Raw genomic sequence first — 19,885 nt, forward strand, 5'->3', positions numbered from 1 at the left:
CGCCTCCTGAGGAGCTTCATGAAACTGGAAGCCAGGAGAGAAAGCAAGCAGATGATGCTGAGAGAGAAACTCTGTGCTCACCATGTGCCTTCTCACTTGAGAGAGAAACCCTGAACTTCACTGGCCTTCTTGAACCAAGGAATCTTTCCCTGTATGGATACCTTTGATTGGACATTTCTATAGACTTGTTTTAATTGGGGCATTTTCTTGGCCTTAGAACTGTAAACTAGCAATTTATTAAATTCCTCTTTTTAAAAGCCATTCCATTTCTGGTATATTGCTTTCCGGCAGCTAGCAAACTAGAACAGTTTCTTTGCTTTGTACATATGTTATATTATACAATAAAAAAGTTAAAAAAAAACCGAACACACTGCAATTGATGGGCTCACTTTAATGGTTGTGAATAGAAAGAGGTAGTAATTAAAATATATCTAAAGCACAATAATCCAATCAGATTAACTCTTCTGAACAGTCATTGTTTCCTTCATGTCTTAATTTAACTTCTCTTAACCAGAGGTCCCTGATCTCTAAAATGGATATTAGATGTCAGAATTAAAGGAAAATATATTCATGTAAAGAACTCCTTATTTCTGTGAAAGGCTGCAAAATGTTACATTTATTATGTGTATTATAAGAAAATGTATTTCAGTAAATAGAAAATCATAAAAAATTTAAATATAAAGCTTTAGCTGACCAAGTACATATAATGCTTGATATATAGAAAGTATTCAAAAAACATTAAATAAATAAATGCAGAATCTCTGAGTTTTGTACAAACAACAAGAATATATCTGGCATTCAAAAACTGGGTGAGTGCTGTTCTCACATGTTTGTCATTGGTATAATGAAATCCACTGACAGGCTATGTAGTTTGGGGGAGACACAAGAGAAAGGACACAAAGACACAGAATATGTACTAAGATCCTGAGTATGGAATTCAAGCTCATGTCAGTGTTTTCCTAGATTGCTTTTCTAAGTGCATAGGCAAATATATAAACACAATCATGAAAAATGCATTCAATACCTTGCAACAATCATGTGAATTCTTGACTTGCTCAAAATTTATAGCTATTTACATCATAAATATGACATAAAATGTCTCCATTGACTTCAGAATGAAATAGATAAATATGAGTCACCCTTAATTATATTTCATTTACTCATCATTAAATAGTTATTGAGCACCTGTGTGTGTGTGTCAGGTCCTGAACTAGGTGCTGGGTATAAAAGTGGTTTCTTTGTGGAGTTTACAGACTACTTACGTAGAAAGATAATTAACGAGATAATTAATTAAGATAATTAAGATAATTATCAGGAAATAGGATGATGCCTGCTAGGAATGGAGAAGTACTGGAACCCATAAGAGAAGGACTTTTTAGAAGGGTTCCCTTTTTATAGTGATGTCAAAGCTGGTATCTAAAGAGACAAGGGGGACATGTATACTGAGAACAAGGGTGAGGTGAAGTTCTGGAGGCTGGAGAGCATGAAGAATTCAGTGGCCAAAGGGCAGTGCACCGAGTGGGGGCTAAAGAGTTAACCAGGGGCCAGCTCATTGAAGGCTTATGAGCTATGACTTCTTGTAAAAAATTTTTAAGAGTAATAATATTGAACTAAAAATAAAATTATTTTGCTGGTGTGAAGTGTATCTATTGGTTAATATTAATTATAGCTTATTACTTTGAAATGTAATTTAAAAAGGGAGACATGCAAAGCCTTCAAACAAATCACTCTAAATCTTTTTTCAGTTAGAAAATAAAGAGATCTCTGAAACTGACCTCCCCACTTTTGATGCTGTATGTTACAATTTGAGAAGTTAGAAAATTGTACTGAATTAATGACCTCTGTGAAAGAATGGACAGAGCTATCAGGAGGGAAGTTTTTCCTTCGGGCTTACACGAGTCTGCTTTTATAAGGGTTTTTCCTACTGTCATGAACTCAGGACCCCATGGAAAAAGTAATGTTTCCTAAACTAAATAATTGAAGGAAATTGTCAACAGTTTCAATTTACTGATTTCCTAAGCACAGAAAAATCTACTATATGCCCTTGGCCCAGTAAATGACCCAGGCTTTTGGCATAAGTTGTTGAATAGAAAGGATAAGTATTTGAGGATAATGGGCTTCAACCAAAACTATTCCTGCCAATCCTAAAGGACACTTGAGGTACTATATAAGATTCTACAAAGGTTCTGTGCACCAGGATAACTTTCCAGAAAACTGCAACCTCTAAATGAGTCCCTAGACCAGGTAAGTCCTTAAAATGCAAAGGGGCCAGCCTCTCCAGAACATCAACTAGTTTCATTCCCCTATCCCATAGTATTGGCATACCCTTTCAACATGAAAAAGTTATAATGGGCATAGGCCAAATATCGCTAAAGAGTGGGAGAAAGATCAAAGGTGATGGAGGAGTTATACAGAGAAGATAGGGTTTAACAAACGAATATGATTGCTGAATCACTATATTGATATTTCTTTTAGTCTCCAATATCTTAGTGCAGCTAGAAGTAAAAACCTAAAATTGTGAAATTGCAATCCATACCAAAATCTGAAATCTGTTCTACAACTAATTGTTGTGATGCAATTTGAAATTTATTGCTTTTCTGTGTATATGTTATTTTTCACAAAAAGAAAAAAAAGTCAGTTGATGATAAATGAACAGCTATATGGATGATATTGTAAACTACAAAAAAATATTAAATTTGGCTGCAGAAATACAGATTCCCAAAACAGTGGTTTGGTTTACTATCCAGTGCTTATGACAGCTCTACTGTGTTACCGGGAGACTAGCCCATCTTACTTTCCACTATAGATAGTTGCAATTCCCAAGGTCATTTCATAACCAAAGCTGCCCACTGAAGTTCCAGTCGCCATATCTGGAATCCATGCAGTTAGAAGGAGGAAGAAGAGAGAAAGGGCATGCCCTCTCTTTTTAAAGGAACCATCTGAGAAGTTGTACATAGCTTTGCTTACATTGTATGGGCCCAAATTTAGTCACAAGGCCATACCAACTACAAAGGGAGGCCAACAATTGTAGTTGTTTTTAGATGGATAGCAAAGTGCCCAGTTGAAAAAGTATGTCCTTCATCTTCTAAGAAAAGAAGGAAGGAAAGAAGGAAGGAAGAATTTTGGAAGGCAACTCTGAATTTCTGCCATAAGTACATACTCACATTAGTAAAAAAATTTGAGCTTGTAATCTCAATACATGTATGTTTATTTATAAATCATGTACATATTTTATTATATTATTATGTAGAAATCATAAAATTTGACAGAGAAGGTAACTTCCACAAATAAATACAAACGAAATTTCCAGTACTGTCTTTTCAACCTCACTGGATTGTCATGTATAAATCACTTTGAAGACCAGTTCTCTAGCTTTTTTTTATAGAATAAAAATATGGAAAATAGAAACTTTAAATTAATAGGTATTAGCTATGTAAAGACTTTGTGATTATTTTTTGCATATTTCCTTTATATTTTTTTTTTCTAAAAATGTAGCTATAGCAATATTTCAGAAAAGAATAATGGCAATATGTAACCCGAGTCTTAAAAATCTTTATATCTCATGAGTAAACGTCTAAAACAATCCTAGGGAAAGAATTTGAGATATAGTGAAATATTTATAAAAAAAGACGTTCATTGCAGAACATTATATAATAATATGATAGAATTAATTAGAGACAACTATCCCAAGATAGGCAAAAATGATGTAAAAAATTATATAACATAAAATTATGATACTGCTATATGATGATAAATGCAACTACTAAAACATTTTTACAGATTACTTCATGGCATGAAAAAATACCCTTGATATAATATTAAGTGAGGAAAGCAATATAATAATTCTCTCTCTCTCTCCCCCATACAAATGTACATTCCTACATATATATTACACAGATTAAGGTCTAAAAGGAAGCACATCCAAATTCTAATAATGACTAGGGAGTTTCATTAGTGATGATTTTTATTATCTTCTTTATAGTTTTTTATATTTTCCAAATTTCCTGGTGCAAATATGTGATACACTTATATAAAAAGAACTTACTGTTACTAAAAATCAATCTCATTTAAATTTGTCACAATAGGAAACATGTTTGTAGACTCTCAAAATTAATAAATATTAAAATGAGTGTTACAGGTCCAGTGGTATGTAATGAAGACACATGGTCCCTGAGGATCAGAAAGAGTACTTTAAGGAGAGCATTCAAATAGTCAATTCTACTTATGGCAGGAATGTCTGAACTATAATTTACAAAGTAATTATTCATATTATAGTAGCAATGCATTATCAAATAATGCATTTGAATCTGAGCATGCAGAATTCCTATTTATATTACCTAGAGATAATTTTCAAAGTATTAAATAAAAGTTAAGTAAAATAAGGTATGTTATTTAAACTGTTAAACAATTGCCATCATGTCAAACTTCAGAAGAGAGCAAACCTTTTGCAGCTAAAATCCAGCTCCCAGAAAGTAATGGTTTTACTTAGAAAAGCTGCCAGGAGTGAACTATAGAAGCATACATATGTCACAAAAATGAAAACTTTCCAATATACTGCAAGGATTACCTGGTTTATGTTTCCAAGTACAAATTCAATCTAAAAATCTCTATGGTCTGAAGATTTTTTTAAACAACTACAAAGAGAGTACATAGTTACTGCTTCTCCTCACTGATCCAGGCCTTCAGAAAGACATCAATACATGCAGTACATAGGAACTAGCTCTAAGAGATTTTTTTGTCAATACAAAGCAAGGTCACTGAATTATAGGAAGACTTGGTAGCCTGTTTAATTCACTTCTATTAAGTAATTATTCAAGGGCATATTCTAAAGGAACATTTCTATGAATTATTGAAACCCCTGGAAAAACTGAGAACATTGGTAAAACTCTGAATATCTACTGGGTATTTGGGATTATGTTGTAAATAGATGCAAGGACTGTTCTTTTTAAAAATTTCATTTATTTTTATATATTTTAAACTAAGCTTCCTTATTCCTTATTTCACAACAATAAAAAGGCACATAAATAGGAAGAAAATAAAAAATCAGTAACAATTATGGTGCTTCACCCCAGAAAATCCACGATAGACAGGAAAAACTTGCAACATCTAAGGCAGCCCAAAATTTTTATCCAATTTAATGAGTGTCTGCCCTGTGCTGGTTTTGAGATTTACTGTTAATGCTTCTGAAATACTGTACTTTCTGTACACACAGTTTATTAATAATAGAAAATGGGGCCAGGACTAGGGTGGGGCTAGTGAGATCTACTTTGGGTGCAAAATTTAAAGGAGTATCAAAAAATCCTCAATAATCAAAATAAATAGTACTTTAATGCAGTATTTTTTTTTTTTTTTTTTTTTTTTTAAAGGAAAGACAGAGAGAAGGAAGGAAGGAAGAAAGGGAAACATCTTTAAACATTTTCTTGTTTTATTGTATTTTGTTTTTTTTTTGTTTTTGTTACATGGGCTGGGGCCGGGAATCGAACCGAGGTCCTCCGGCATAGCAGGCAAGCACTTTGCCCGCTGAGCCACCGCGGCCCGCCCCTAATGCAGTATTTTTAAAAAGTAAAAATTAATACAAAAAGATCCACAATGAACAAGATCTCAAAATTTTACATAAATTTAAGACGTCATTTCCACTCAAATCAAATACCATATGGTTTGAGTGGAAATGATAAAAATTCCCAGGTTAACAAATGTTCCTAGAACGAAAAGATGACAAATCTTTTTAGTAGAATGCCTTGTTTACTTTTAATATGTTAGGATCTTCTTTAGGCAACTCTCTCTTGAGGCATCATGACAAAACACTATCCAAGATATTGCCTCTTTTGTCCCTCACTGAAAGAAATAGTTTGTAAGACACAGGCACCTTCCGAAGAAAGTTATTATGGGAAAAATAACACATCGGTATTTGCAAGGCAAATCTCATTATATATGATGGATGGGAAGAACAGGATAAAAATGAAGAGAGACAAATATTATTATGGTACTCCTTAGTAACATACATTTAATTGCTGTATAACCCTCTATTTTTTCCTTGTCTAGACAATTCAACTTATTTCCCCAAGCCTTTTACAAACAATCTTCTAGAAAGCCAACATTCAAGCAACTCTAAGAGGCCTTGAGAAAATAAGATGAAACATTCACAAAAAACAAAAGCAAGAAAACTGAAGAGAAAGAAGAATAGCCTTGGTAACCAGTCAGTGCTCCAGGAAATTTTCTTTGGAATGCTGGAACAAGATCTAGCTGTTAACATAATAAATCGTAATAAAGTAAAGAAGATAACCTCATAGCGGTGCCATAGCACATTAGTAACTGGGCAACTCGGAGATGTAATAAGTTAGATTTGTTTGTTTAAACCTGGACTACATTCTATTATGGTTACTCCCAAATTAATAATTCTGTGATTACATGTAACATGAAAATATTTTATATTATTTGTGTTAAATATTTTAAGAGTTTTAAGCAAATTAATACATTTTTAAATAAAATGAAAGAATACGTGGCTTCAAACTTTAGAAGATTGTATGTATCCAATAAACCTGATTAATTTCCAAGTGCTCTATTCCACTCTAGATTCTCATCTGGTAAATTCTCATCAGATTCTGCAACAGAACCACCCTGGGTGAGGGGGAGGGGTGGGAGATTAGAAATTTATTGAAATTGCTGATTGTTAAATCCCATTGTTAAAATTCCTAAATCAGTATCTGTAGAGGTAGGATTCTAGAAACTTCATTTTTGAAGAAGCACCACTGGCAGTTACGACATATCTAATTTTGATAACCACTGCTGAGTAATACAATTTCTACTTGGGCTTTTAAAAATAGGCATTACTTAAATAGTTCTTGAGGATGGATTCTGTGTATAGAAGTGGTCAGCTACAAAGCATTTTCTAGGATATAAGATCTTCTCTGATTCAGTCTAACAAGTATTGAAATACTTGTCCCATTGGAAATATACAATCAGTTTCTCTCTTATTATAATTACAATAGCTTGTCTGAGTAGCACTCCCAATTCACAATTACTATAGGGGAAATAAAAAACAATTTAAAGTATGTGGGTATTTTTTTTCCAAACAAGCAAACAAAAAATTTAATGTGTGTGTGGTTTTTTCCAATTCAAAGGAAAAAGTTATATCACACATACTCGGTTAAAGAAGTCAGTCTGTTCCATAAAATTAATTATGAAATTATAAATTTTATTATAGAAACTACTTAAAAGGCTCAAAGTGAAAAAAAAAAATTAAGCAAAATCTCTCAAGCTATAAAAAAGCACACTGGGGGACCTACCTCAACCCGCCTGCCCCTGAGACTCAGAGATGTCAAGTTAGGGAGGCCACAAAACAACGAGGGTTCTGGTCCTCAGGATAAATACTTTTTCCACATGGGAACAATTTCAAGGTTACAATCTTTCCATGAACAAACAGGAAAAATAAAGGGGGCTTATATGAGTTATTTCTAAACTAATCAGGAAATGGTAGTGTAAATTAAAACCATTTTTAACTTATCTATTTTTTATGTGAGAATCAACCAAATACTCAAAGAATATTGTCCTACTAGTGCTACTACCAGAGTACCAGTAGGACAAAATTATTTTGCATCATAATTAAGAGAAATATCCAAATCTGATACCATTTATGGCATTTTGTCAAAAACATTTATGCTGATTTAAAATACTAGTGGGAGACAGAAAGGATTGGGTTGATGGAGAAAAACAGGAGATATACTTTTAATTATGGTTTTTTTGCAATTGTGTCTCATGATAAGTAAAAATACTCAACCATGTAAGCATCGAAAAATGTGAAACTCTCATAGAAATACAAACAGCACTTACTTACATACACATGCCAAATAGCATTTGACAATAAAGCTCAATATAAGTAATAGGTAACACACAATGAATGACCAGGTGAGGGTTGTATCAAAGATGAAAAAAACCTGAACACTAAAAACTAATAATTAAAGTTAATTATTCACTATTTCAACTCACCATCACTTTAAAGGTAAATGCCAATAACTACAAGGCAAAGACAAAATCTGAATACACATTGCACCATAAGGAAATATTTCCAGGCCCATAAAGTAGTTCATATGTGTTCCTTATACTTATTTTGTTGCCTGAATTTCCAACAATGTTTAACAAAAATGTTTTAGTGGCTTACTGGACACAAGAGGAAAAAGTCTCTTGTATATCTGGGACATGGGCTCACACAGCTTAAACATGGTACCACAATCTACTTTCTAGGTAGAATGTAAAAAAATTTTCACTTTTACTCCATTCCAAGTAATTTCCTGTTCGAACAAAACAATTTCCTCCAAACAAAACAAATGAAATTTCAACTGAGTAGCAACATTTAGCCTAACTTGCATTTCCTACAGTTTTTAATGTTTAATAAATAAAGGAATTAGAGTATTGAGGCTGGACAGTCTGTAAATGCACTTTACTTTGTACTCAGGCAAAAAATTCATTCAACCAATAAGGACATCCCCTTTTACTCTACGAAATTATTCTATCCACAATATACTATGGATAAGGCCATATCAAAAGAAGTTAATTTGCAATTTACAAAGCAGCCAGTTGCTTGAGTGTTTATATTATCCTTTTGGTGTTTGAGATACAAACCAAAAGACAAATGTTAAACATAGACCCTTAATCCTACAGCAGCTTCCTGCTCACTGGGTATCTATTAAGTATTTTAAGTTATCCTTTGGGGTACATCCTTCACAAGCCATTCCTTGGACACAGGTGACTGATTCTAGTTAACCAAAATTTAAATTTCTTGGGCTATAGCCTAGAAGGATTAGTTGCTTGGAATTTCCCTTGAAAATTTTACAAAGAAGCTGACTTCAAAGTTTTTTATACCCTTTTCTTTAAGAGGACCTTATAACAGTTCTAGCTCTGATTCTAAAATACTCTTAGATCTAAAAGGCCAGATTATAAACTTATGATTTCTATTTTGGCTGGAAACTGCACCAAGTTTACTAAAAGCAGGGTCATTATAAAAACTTTGTTATCAAACACCGAAAAGTAGGTTGTAAAATCATCTATGCAGAAATTGGTGATCTGAGCACCGACAATATAAATATTTTTATAGGAAATGGTATAAAAATTAGTACCCTGTCTCATTTCTACAAAACACATACAGAAAGGTTGTAAAAACCCAGATTTTGCAAACTTTATGCTAAAATGTTAGTTAGAAAGCTGGTGACTTAGCTTATCAAATTTTCTTTCCATTTCCTTAAAAAGCTCTGAAGTTACTAAAGATAGTAACAGGGTTCCAAGCAAAAAGAAAAGTTAACATCCTTTCATCAGAACTAGCTTCCCACTTACCTCTAATCCCCCAAGTTCTTTGGAGAGGAAGCCAATCAATTCTTTAGTGTTTTTCCACACCTGAATAACGGCTGTTTACAAATGCCATGGGTAACTGTCCGGCAGACCTCTCAGGAGGAGGCTGGCCTGGTCACCAGCAGGCTCTCGGGTTTCTCTGCTGAGACAGTCCTGCTCAGGTTGTCCACCTTGGCCTGCCAACCAGGGAGCTTCTCAGTGGCTTTGTGACACTGGGCGTGGTTCAAGTGGTGGCTGCGCAAGAAGCACGGTTCATACATGGGGCACACAAACTTCTTCTCTCCCTGCGTGAGTACTGCAGTGGCGAGAAAGTTCATCTGAACGGGCAAATTTTTATTTTTTGGCATCTGCAGGCCCAAGGAAGTGAACCCCAGTCTCGGGCATTTCAGCCGAGAATTCTACCACTGAGAGACTCCTGCACTGCCCTTGAATGGGCAAATTTTTAATCTCAGCTATTCCAGCTGCAGCTGAAAGATTTCTCCCATGTGAGTGCAGAGATGAGCCTTGAGTGGGAACTTCTGCAGCAGGCTTTCCAGCAGTCTCGGAAGTTGCAAACAGTTCCTCCTCCGGGAGATGCCCACCTGAGGAGCACAGTTTTGGCTGGAGGTGATGAACAGGTGGGAGGGGCAGTAACTTGGTGTTCCCCATGGCTATGGCACTGGATGAGCAGGTGGCAGGTGGGGGAGGGCAGCCTGGGGGAGAAGCAGCATCAAGGCTCCCTGAGGCACAGATGGGAACGGGAACACAGCCTGGGGCCCTTGGGCTTGCTGGTGTAGGATGGGTTTGACCATCCTGCAGACACTGGAGGAAGGGACTCAAAAAGGCTAATAGCATTTCATACTGTCTGGTCACAGGGATTGTTTGGCAAAGGACAGGGGGAGTAGGGACAGGGACAGAAATCATACCGGTAGCTTTCCTTGGCAAGTTGTTTTCATCATTTTTTGGTGAGCAGGTCTGCACTACAATGGGCCACCCTGCCTGCTGGCTCTGGGGATCAGGCCACCAGGCCACAGGCCACATCCCAGGCTGTGTAGGCAAGGCCTGCAGGACAAGGAGTTAGTGCTGAGCAAATTGCTCTCACCAGGTGTGTCCTGCACAGCTTCAAAATGTCCTAGCAGATGTGCTTCTCTTTCTCTCCTCTGGAGTCTGAGCTGTCAGGTGCCAGACTCTCTCCCATGCAGCAGGTCACATTCATCAACATGGCTCTAGAGGGTATGCTGGGGACTGGCTCCACTTTGGCTTCTGGCAGTTGGAGCCGTGGCGGCCAGGACCACCGTGCTTTGGAATCAGGTACACCTGGGAAGGAACAGCTGTACCTGTTGATGGTCCCATGAGATCAGAGTTCTGAGGAGGAGTCATGCACAGGGTTGATAGTGAATGGAAGTCGTTTGGCACCTTGGTGTGGCTACATCCACCAGCACAGTGGTGGTGACATCCCCAGGGTCAGAGACAGATGTGAGAGGCCATATCCTTAGCAGGTCACCTTTCTGGGATCTCTGACCCAAGGTGCTCATGCACACAGAGAGCCAACACTGTCGAGGTCTGTGTGCTCCAAGATGGTACAGGTAGACCTTTCGCTGTCAGGCCGCTTCCTCTCCAAGATTGACTCACGTATGTCCAGGATGTCAGCAGCGCCTACGGCATGCCTGGTGCTGACAGTCCAGGTGCACAGAGCGGCTGGGGGGCGTGGGCCTGGAGCAGGGCGGCAGTGCCCTGGCCTCTTCCTGGGTCGTGACATGCTCGGACCACAAGCCTAAAATGTGTTTTGATGCTTCACTTTGTTCTTGGAATATCTAATTAAAGATTGTAAAGGATATCCTCCTCCCTGCCCCACCCCATCCCCTAAAAAATATATCGGTGTCCTACATTATCAAAAGCCTATGATTACCACCTTCGCCATTTATATATTTTATGTTGTTTTCAAGTCTTTGGCTTCTCTGACCCACCAGTGTCACGGCTGCATGGCTGTTCTGGCCTCAAGAAGATCATCTGGCATATATTTCTCTACCGCTTCTGAAAGGCAGCGAAGGAGGCAGGTAGACCCACCAAACCATGTTTGCCTTCAGCCAATCAAGGAGGAAACTTCAATATTGAGAAGAGGTGGGAAGAAAAGAGAAACCGTTTCCTGAAAGAAGTTACTTTGAGACTACATCCAGAGCTGTTAGTGACGAACAGAAAGAAAAACATTGAATCTGCAGCAAACCAAATATCGTAGAATGTTGGAGCTGAAATGGATTGGAGAGAGGAAATCAAGTAAGGTCCTTCATTTTACCAATCAGGAAGTGAAAGTAGGAGAGATGAATTGTTAGGTCCTTTAAAGGAAAAGATCTCATGGATCACTATGGTAACACTCTGTTTATTACGGTTTTCATGAATTCTCTTTAACCTCTAAGGGAATATCAGTTATGCTTGATGCTATATGGGAAATGCTTGATTATGGAGTTTCTGGTTAGTGTTGGGGATCAGGAAGGAGTATAAGAGTAAAAACTGCAAATATTCCTTCTATTGCTTTTCCATAAATCAATAGTTACTTTCTAAATCTTCTTGAAAATCTTTCTACTTCAAATAGTTCAATTAGCTCTCAAACTACCTACTCAAATAGAAGACTCCATCCAAAAAGATTTCAGATATTAGAAAAGAGAATAGAGGGAGGTGTGCATAACCCACTTTGGCTTCCTTTGATCTGAATACTTTTCATTTGTTAATCCCTGACTAAGAAGCTGAGATCCTGTTTATTTTCATTACTGACCCCTGCAAATGGGCATGTCATGTGCCTTCTAACACTTAGCTCTTATAACAAAATGCCACACATTATTATAATGGAATTATATAAAGAAGCCTATGTTACAGTGAAATGTTGAATCCTATACCCTCACAGCAATACCAAGATATCTCAATTTTCTAAATCACATTTAAACAGGAATCACAAATTTATTCATAACTGAGGTCCTTCAATTGCCATTCGCATTGATATAAACCAATGGCATGTGGTAGTACATCACGTTTGATTTTTCAAAGAAAGATAGGCAAAGGGAGAGGACCAAAGAGGTATAGGCTTTCATTTGGATGTGTGTGTGTGTGTGCAGTCAACGGAAGAAGAAGAGAGATGGAAAAAGAAGAAAATGCTTGCAATATTGGGAAACTGTGTCTAAACACTATAATTAACTGATTCCATGTGCAGATGATCCTAAGTTGCTTCACAATGGATTCTGAAAAACAAATGGGAATCCAGATGGCTTTATTTCCTATCATAAAGGTTTTGGGGTGTTACGCAAGTTTCTGAGTAAACTGGTATCAAGATTTTTTCCCAAAAATCTGTTGCATAGTATGAAATCACATTTATTTCACCATTGGAGAATTTCTTCCAGCTAGCATTTTCCCCTTCCTCTCTCCAAGCTTACATGTTGCCATCAAATAATTTCTCTCTTTTTGAAGCTTGTTCTTAAAAATGGGGTCAAAAGGTAAAAGATATCAACATTCAATTCATAGTGCTACAGAAGGAAAAAGTATCGCTTGCCAGTTCTTTTTCTATATTGCACTGCTGTTTTTAAAATAATGATATTCCAGTTAATATAATCAGCAAATATTGATGTTATTTCAAGATGTCTAATACCTTATTTCAGAGGTGACTGGGCTAGCCAGTTGGTCTTTTTTCAGAAAGTCCAGATTTAATAGCCTGAAGATGTAGAGCACAGTTTTTCTATCTATGAACTGTTCTTTTTGTAGAAATCTGTCAGCTTTACTCAACAGCTATCTCTACCCAAAGGCATATCTTTTCTGGATTAAATGTCATTCCTCTTTTATTTCTGCTTTTCTATGGGTACAGAAATAGTTTATAGAAAGGGAAAAGTTATTTTCTGGTTCTAGTGATATTAAATTGAATTTTGAATATTGGAAATTCAATTTGGGGTATTTTAAGGGGCAGACACATCTGCTTACTGCTTAGTATAAAGCTAATAACAATAAAGTTCATAAAATAATATGTTATAAAAACTAATATACAAAAGGAATTTTCATGGCACCGTAGCATATTTGCAATAAGGGCCTTTTGCTGGTAATTGGGAAATTTGTATTCACTTCATTGTTTAATCACCCACAAAACTGTTTATTGCTCTATATATCCCTCCAACAAGAGCATTATACTTTTAATGTGCCCCTCAGAAAACCAGGGAATGTTTGCACGGTTACAGCATATTCTGTTCTTTTCCAAAGTCACTGCCAAATTTTTATCTGACCATCAGGCCCTGATAACATAGTATAAAAAGAGTATATAGTTGAACTGAAATAATGACACAGGTATGGGGTTAGGACAGAAATTATGATAACTGCAATATAAACTATGAATCTAAAATATCAATATTAATTAAAATATGGTTGATCCTTAGTTTCAATTTTATAGCTGTAATTTAAAACATAACTTGAACTATTGTGTTCCTAAGTGTAATAAGTATTGTGTTTGTATATATTCATTTTGAGAGAAATGCTTAGTTTACTTTCTAAAGTATTTAAATATGTCTAACAATTACAAACAACTGTTTTTAAATATCACTGAGGTGCACAGTTAAATGTTTAAAATGGGAAATTTTGTGTTATCTATATGTTACCACAATTAAAGAAAGCTTAATAAAAGGCAATTTTTTCACAATCATTAGGAAAATACAAAACTAGCTTCCTTCAGTATTTTGTATACTAAAATAGAGAAAAGTGAATAGGAGATGAGTTATTTAGAATACTGTTTAAGAGACTCTTAAAAACTTAAGTGTCTAGGGCGGGCAATGGTGGCTCAGTGGCAGAGTTCTTGCCTGCCGTGCCAAAGACCCGGGTTCGATTCTTGGGGCATGCCCATGACAAAAAAAAAAAAAAAATTAAGTGCCTAAAAACAAAACAAACAACAACAAAAAAAACTTAGGTACCTGTTTAAAATTGTGATTCTGCATTTTATACAAAGATATACGTATTATGTGATACCACAAAGCTAAATGTAGCATTTGTTCATCATAGTTATTGAGCACTTACTATACGCCAAGTACTGTGGTTGGCACTGGGGATATCAAGATTAAAAAAATGTTTCTCCTCTGAAGGAGCTTAGAATCTAGTGGGGAGATAGATTTCAAAACAAATCATTATAAGATGCTATGCAAAGGCTATTCTGCAGTTATTACAAAGCATAGTTGAAAAGAGAGGAGGGAAGGAGGTTTTAGAGGAGAAGCAGAGATTTACTGGCCTGATAAGATTGGGGAAATCATTCCATGCAGGAGGAACCACATGAGGTGCAAAGGCATGGAGGTATTAGAGACCATGGGAAAGATTTAGTTAATCAGTGCATGGAGTGTGTACTTCTGAAGCATGAATTGAAAGGACATAGAGGGAAATAATCAGTGAAAGATTTTATATGCCACCTAAAAGAGCTCAGGTTTTATGCTATAGGTGAAAAGGAGCCATTTAACAAAGTTTACCTAAGAAGGACCTGGTAAGATTTGCATGTAAGAAGACCACATTAGTAGCATTGTGGATGAGAGATTTAATGGAACAATTATAGGCAAGGAGACCTATAGGAGTCTTAAGGTACCACTGTAAAAATCTAGACATGAAATGATGAGCACATGAACTAGGGCCACAGGAGTAGAGATGAGAAGGAAGTTGCAGATATGAGAGATATTTAGGAGGTAAAAAGCAATAGGCTGTGGTGGTTAATAAGATCGTAGATGAGGAAGAGGTAAAAGGCATCAGGGACTCCCAGTTTTCTGACATGGATCTTGGAGGATGAAGATGCTGTCCTCAGAGATAAAACAGGAAAAACAGGCTGGTGGATGGAGGGGGAAAGGAGATACAGTTACAACCAGTGTGAGTTTTAGATTCCTACAAGATTTTCAAGTAAAGATGTATGTTAGGCAGTTGGATGTGGCATTTACATTGTAAAGCCTAGGTTAAAAAGACACAGGCTGGAGATAAGTGTTGGTGCCCCTTCTGCTAATGAATGCTGTTTGAATCTGTAGCTAGATGAGATTGCTGGCCAGTGTTCCTGGTGAGGAAAGAAAGAGGCCAAGCACTGAACTCTAAAGGAACATTGATTCTGGGATGGACACACCACAAGAAATATTATCTAAGACCAAATTAGGAAAACAACTATGAGAAAAAATTAAAATTTTATTCATGTGTACATTTCTATTCCACACTATTAATTTAAGGTTTTGTTTTGATTACAGCCTTTATATGAGAAATTGTTAAGACTGACCATCTTAAATACTGAAATTTTAAAAAAATTATCCTTTCCAATGGTAGATAGTCGTCTGTATTTGAGTTATGACTAAAAAAGAGAAGGAGTAAAGCTGTGGAAAAGAGACCAAAGAAAGTCAATAAGCTTCTATCTTCCTGTAGTAGATTCCATCTTGAGGAGGATGATTTGTTCATTTAAATTACACATTTTAACATATATTTATTATATTTAAGATATGCCAGATAATGGTCTAGGCATTATATGCAGCATGTAACAAAGGAGACTTCTGTCCCAGGAGGGTGACCCACATGGATTGAGTCAGTGGATTCATTTGCCCCCCAGCTTCTGATTTGTTAGTATAATGGGGAGATTAAGCAGAAATTTAGAAGGTCAATGCATCTCTCAAGGGTGACTCGTCTACTTATCCCTCTCTTCTCAGTTCTAGTAACTTCTCTCACCCCTTGTACATTTAGGCACAGCAGTAGCAACAGCTCTGCTTAACCAAACCTGGGATACTGCATGCCCCTTCTAGTTCCCTTTTGCCCTACCCATACCTTTGTTAACCTTCCTTGAATTATTCTAATTTGAGTATGCTATCTGTCTCCTCCCAGCACTCTGAGTGAGTCTTCATTCAGAAGGTGTCACTTGAGCAAATTCCTAAAACAGGAAAGGGGGAAGGCACATGACTATTTGAAGCAGGAGAATTCCAGGCACTAGTGTAAAGTGTAAAGCAACCAGTGTAAAGAAAGTCTCTGAGGTAGGAGTTTGCCTCAAGAATCAGAACAGAAGTCTCAAACCACAGCTCATGGGATAAAGCCAATCCACTGTTATTGCAAATAAAGTTTAATTAGTTTAACTGAAACACAGCCATATCCATTTATGTGTTTTGTCTATGGCTGCTTTTGTGCTACAATGGCAGAGTTGAGTAGTAGCAACAGAAATTGTATGGCCCAGAAACCCTAAATTATTTACTACCTTTTACTTGACAGAAAAAGTTTTCCAACTCCTAAAGAAGGGAACAAGGAGGAGGCCAGAGAGCCTTAAGTTTGTTAGGTGAAGAGGAGAGCAATAGAAGACTATGCTAGAGAGAGAACAGGGGGCCAGGAGGTATGGGGCCTTACAAGTCACCGTAATGAGTAAATTAGGGGGGAGGACTTACATTTTACCAAGATAACTCAGGCTACTGCCTTAAGAATAGGTTTAAACAAGCAAGGAAGCTGAAAGATCTGTTAGGGAATCATCGTAATAAGAAGCTAGGAATGAAATGATGGGGGCTTGGACCAGAATGCTAGCAGTGGAGTTGGAAAGAAGTAGTGCGCTGCTCTGGAGGTATTAGGTATCCCGCAAAAGGCCGTGCTCTTGTCATCTATCCCAGTGGGGGCAGACCTGTCCTGGGTGAGACCTTTTGGTTCGGTGATTTCAATTGAGATGTGACCCCGTCCATTCAAAGTGGGTCTTACCCTTTATTGGAGTCTTTATGAAGAGAATAAAAGAAAGTAAAAGCCCAGAGATCATAGAGAGAAATGCTCTGGGAAAAAAAAAAGCAAGGACCCATAGGAGCCGAGACGGAAAGCCTTTGAAACCAAAACCCAGAAGAGAAGGACTAGAAGACGTCGCCATGTGCCTTCCAATGTGACAGGGAAACCCCGGACGCCAACAGCCTTTCCTCTTGAGGAGCAAAGGTATCTTCCTCTTGATGTCTTAATCTGGACATTTTCATGGGCTTAGAACTGTAAATCTGTAACCTAATAAACTCCCATTGAAAAAGCCAAACCATTTCTGGTATACTATATTCCGGCAGCTTTAGCAAACTGAAATAAGTAGTTCAGACTCTGGATGTATTCTGATGGTAGAGCAAACATGATTTGCTGATGGACTGAAGGTGGGATATGAGAGGAAGAGAGATGGAGTCAAAGTTTTCTTGCTAGAGCAACTTTAAATATGGAGTTGTCATTAACTGAGTTGGGGGCGGTGGTGGAGAGGAGTGAGATCAGGGTGGTGGTGTATAGTTTCTTAGTTCAGATATAATAAGTCTGAAATTTTTATGAAACATCAAAATGGGTAGGAGATGGAAAGAAAACAGAGAACAAGTTCTCTGGGAGTTAGGAAAGAAAGTGTTTCAAGGAAAAAAGAAGGGGGATTTACTGTGTCAATGCAGATAATAGGTCAAAAAAAATGAGGATGGAGAATGTGCCATTGAAGTTAACAATTTGGAACTAAGTGATGACCTTGAAAAGAGTAGTTTCTGTAGAGGGGTAGAGTGAAAGCCTGAATGGAGTGGGCTTCATAGAGAATGGGAGAGAGGAAGTAGAGACCGGGAGTATAGACAACTCTTTGAAAGAGTTTGGTTGAAAAGAAAAGGAGAGAAACAGGAAATTGCTAAGAGTAGAAGTGGAGCTAAGAGAGCTTTTATTCTTTTCTAAAGATAGAATAAAAAACAGAATGTTAGTATGCTGCTAACATTATAGCATTATATAACACTCACTTATAGACAGGGAAATATTGATGATGCAGAAAAGAGGACAGGAATTGCTAGAATGACATCCTTGTCAGTGAAAGGGAATGGGGTCTAGTATGTAAGTGGAGGGCTGGTCTTACCTATGAGAAGGGAGAGTTCTTGGGGTGTGTGACACTGAGCTGTTCAGTAAATAATAATCAATCAATACTGACTTTCAGCCTTTCTACAATAAAATCTCCTGAACAGTTAGAACATTTAGTATTAGTCCGAATCTGGAAGTTTGATTCTTTGTTTTGACACTGATTAGCTCCAAGATCCCAGACACGACTTTGCCTCTGAATATGAAATGTGGCATTTACTGGTCATTGCAGTGGCTGGAAAATTAATGTTATGTAAGTTCATGTTCCCAGGTGCCAGATATATCTCTCATGCTGGCTGTTACAGAACTCCATGGAGAGAAAAAAATGGAAAGTGCTTTGTAGAGTCAGGTGTCTACCTACCAAAAGCCGTGGGGAGGTCTTTTCACAATCTACTGCTCCTACTTTGTGGACTTTCTTAAATTTTGTTCAGGTGAAAGATATTTACTCTCTATGCTTAAACATTCTGATGAATAAAGTTTCATTTCTGAGAAGACATCTTTTATTTAAACAGCACGCTTGTAGGATTTAAGCTGACAATATTTCCATGAGAATCTTGCATGTTAACTCTGATTACAAGATTTTTAAACACACCCTGTTGTCCTTTGAGACACAGTTCAGCTGTCCCTGGAAGGGGTTCCTGAGTTCCTGCTTCTACTCGCCCACTGCACACTGCTCTTTCCCATTCTATGGCACTGATCAGGCTGTACGTGATTCTCTTCATTTTTCTGTTGCCTCCACCAGGCAGTGAGGACCTAATCTCACCTTTATGTGAATTTTCAGTGACAATGTACAGAGTAGATATGAAATGAGCATTTGCTGAATGAAAGACTGTAAACTTATAAATTTCTGAACAGTGGTTGCTCAAATACAGAGGCTGAGATGCAAAGAAAAAAGATGGAACTAATGGGTATAAGATAGAACGTTTACGTGTTCACAGGGAAGGGAGATTTGTAAATACATATACTTAGCAATTCTGAGGATTTTATCAAGAGACCCGAGTTTTCAAGGACTGCTTTGGGAAACGTCAGGGCATGCTCTGTTTATTTATTTATTTATTATTGTGAAATATAATATATATACAAAAAAGCAATAAATTTCAAAGCACACCACAACAATTAGTTATAGAACAGATTTCAGAGTTTGGTATGGGTTACAATTCCACAATTTTATGTTTTTCCTTCTAGCTGCCCCAAGATACTGGAGACTAAATGAAATATCAATATAATGATTCAGTTGTCATAATCATTTGTTAAATTCTAACCTCTCTGTTATAACTCCACCTTCTCCTTTGATCTTTCTCGCAATCTTAGGGGTATTTGGACTATGCCCATTCTAACTTTTTCATGTTGGAAAGGACTGTTGATAATATGGGCTAGGGGGCTAGAGGGATAGAGCTAGTTAATGCTCTGGAGAGGCTGGGCCCTCTGGGTTTCAGGACTGATCTGGCCTATCTGGAGGCTGTAAGTTTCTGGAAATCACAGAGAGCATGCTCTCTCAGTGAGGCTTCAATATTAAGAGCAGATTTTAGAACTGTTCTACTTCTCTTGTCAACACGTCTGTCATATGACTCAGGGGTTGTCTTGTTACCTTAAGAAAGTACACAAATGCCCTTGCCCAACTTTTATTTCTAGGCTAATCTTGACAGCAATGAACTATTGATGATTTTCAAATCAGAAGGGATATAAATGAAGGGGTACAAATGAACTGAGTTTACATTATGTGACTTTT

At 37.0% G+C, this 19,885-nt stretch overlaps 1 protein-coding gene and 1 pseudogene across 9 annotated transcripts in view; both read right to left on the minus strand.

Annotated features, from left to right (window-relative positions):
• IMMP2L (inner mitochondrial membrane peptidase subunit 2) overlaps positions 1-19,885 on the minus strand; it is a 980,891-nt gene that overhangs the window by 56,026 nt on the left and 904,980 nt on the right. The gene's annotated exons all lie outside the window — the stretch shown is intronic.
• On the minus strand, positions 7,516-13,657 carry LOC143689815 (Krueppel-like factor 11; annotated as a pseudogene).

The sequence above is a fragment of the Tamandua tetradactyla genome, chromosome 1 (genome assembly GCF_023851605.1).
Source record: "Tamandua tetradactyla isolate mTamTet1 chromosome 1, mTamTet1.pri, whole genome shotgun sequence".
In the NCBI taxonomy this organism is placed as follows: domain Eukaryota; kingdom Metazoa; phylum Chordata; class Mammalia; order Pilosa; family Myrmecophagidae; genus Tamandua; species Tamandua tetradactyla.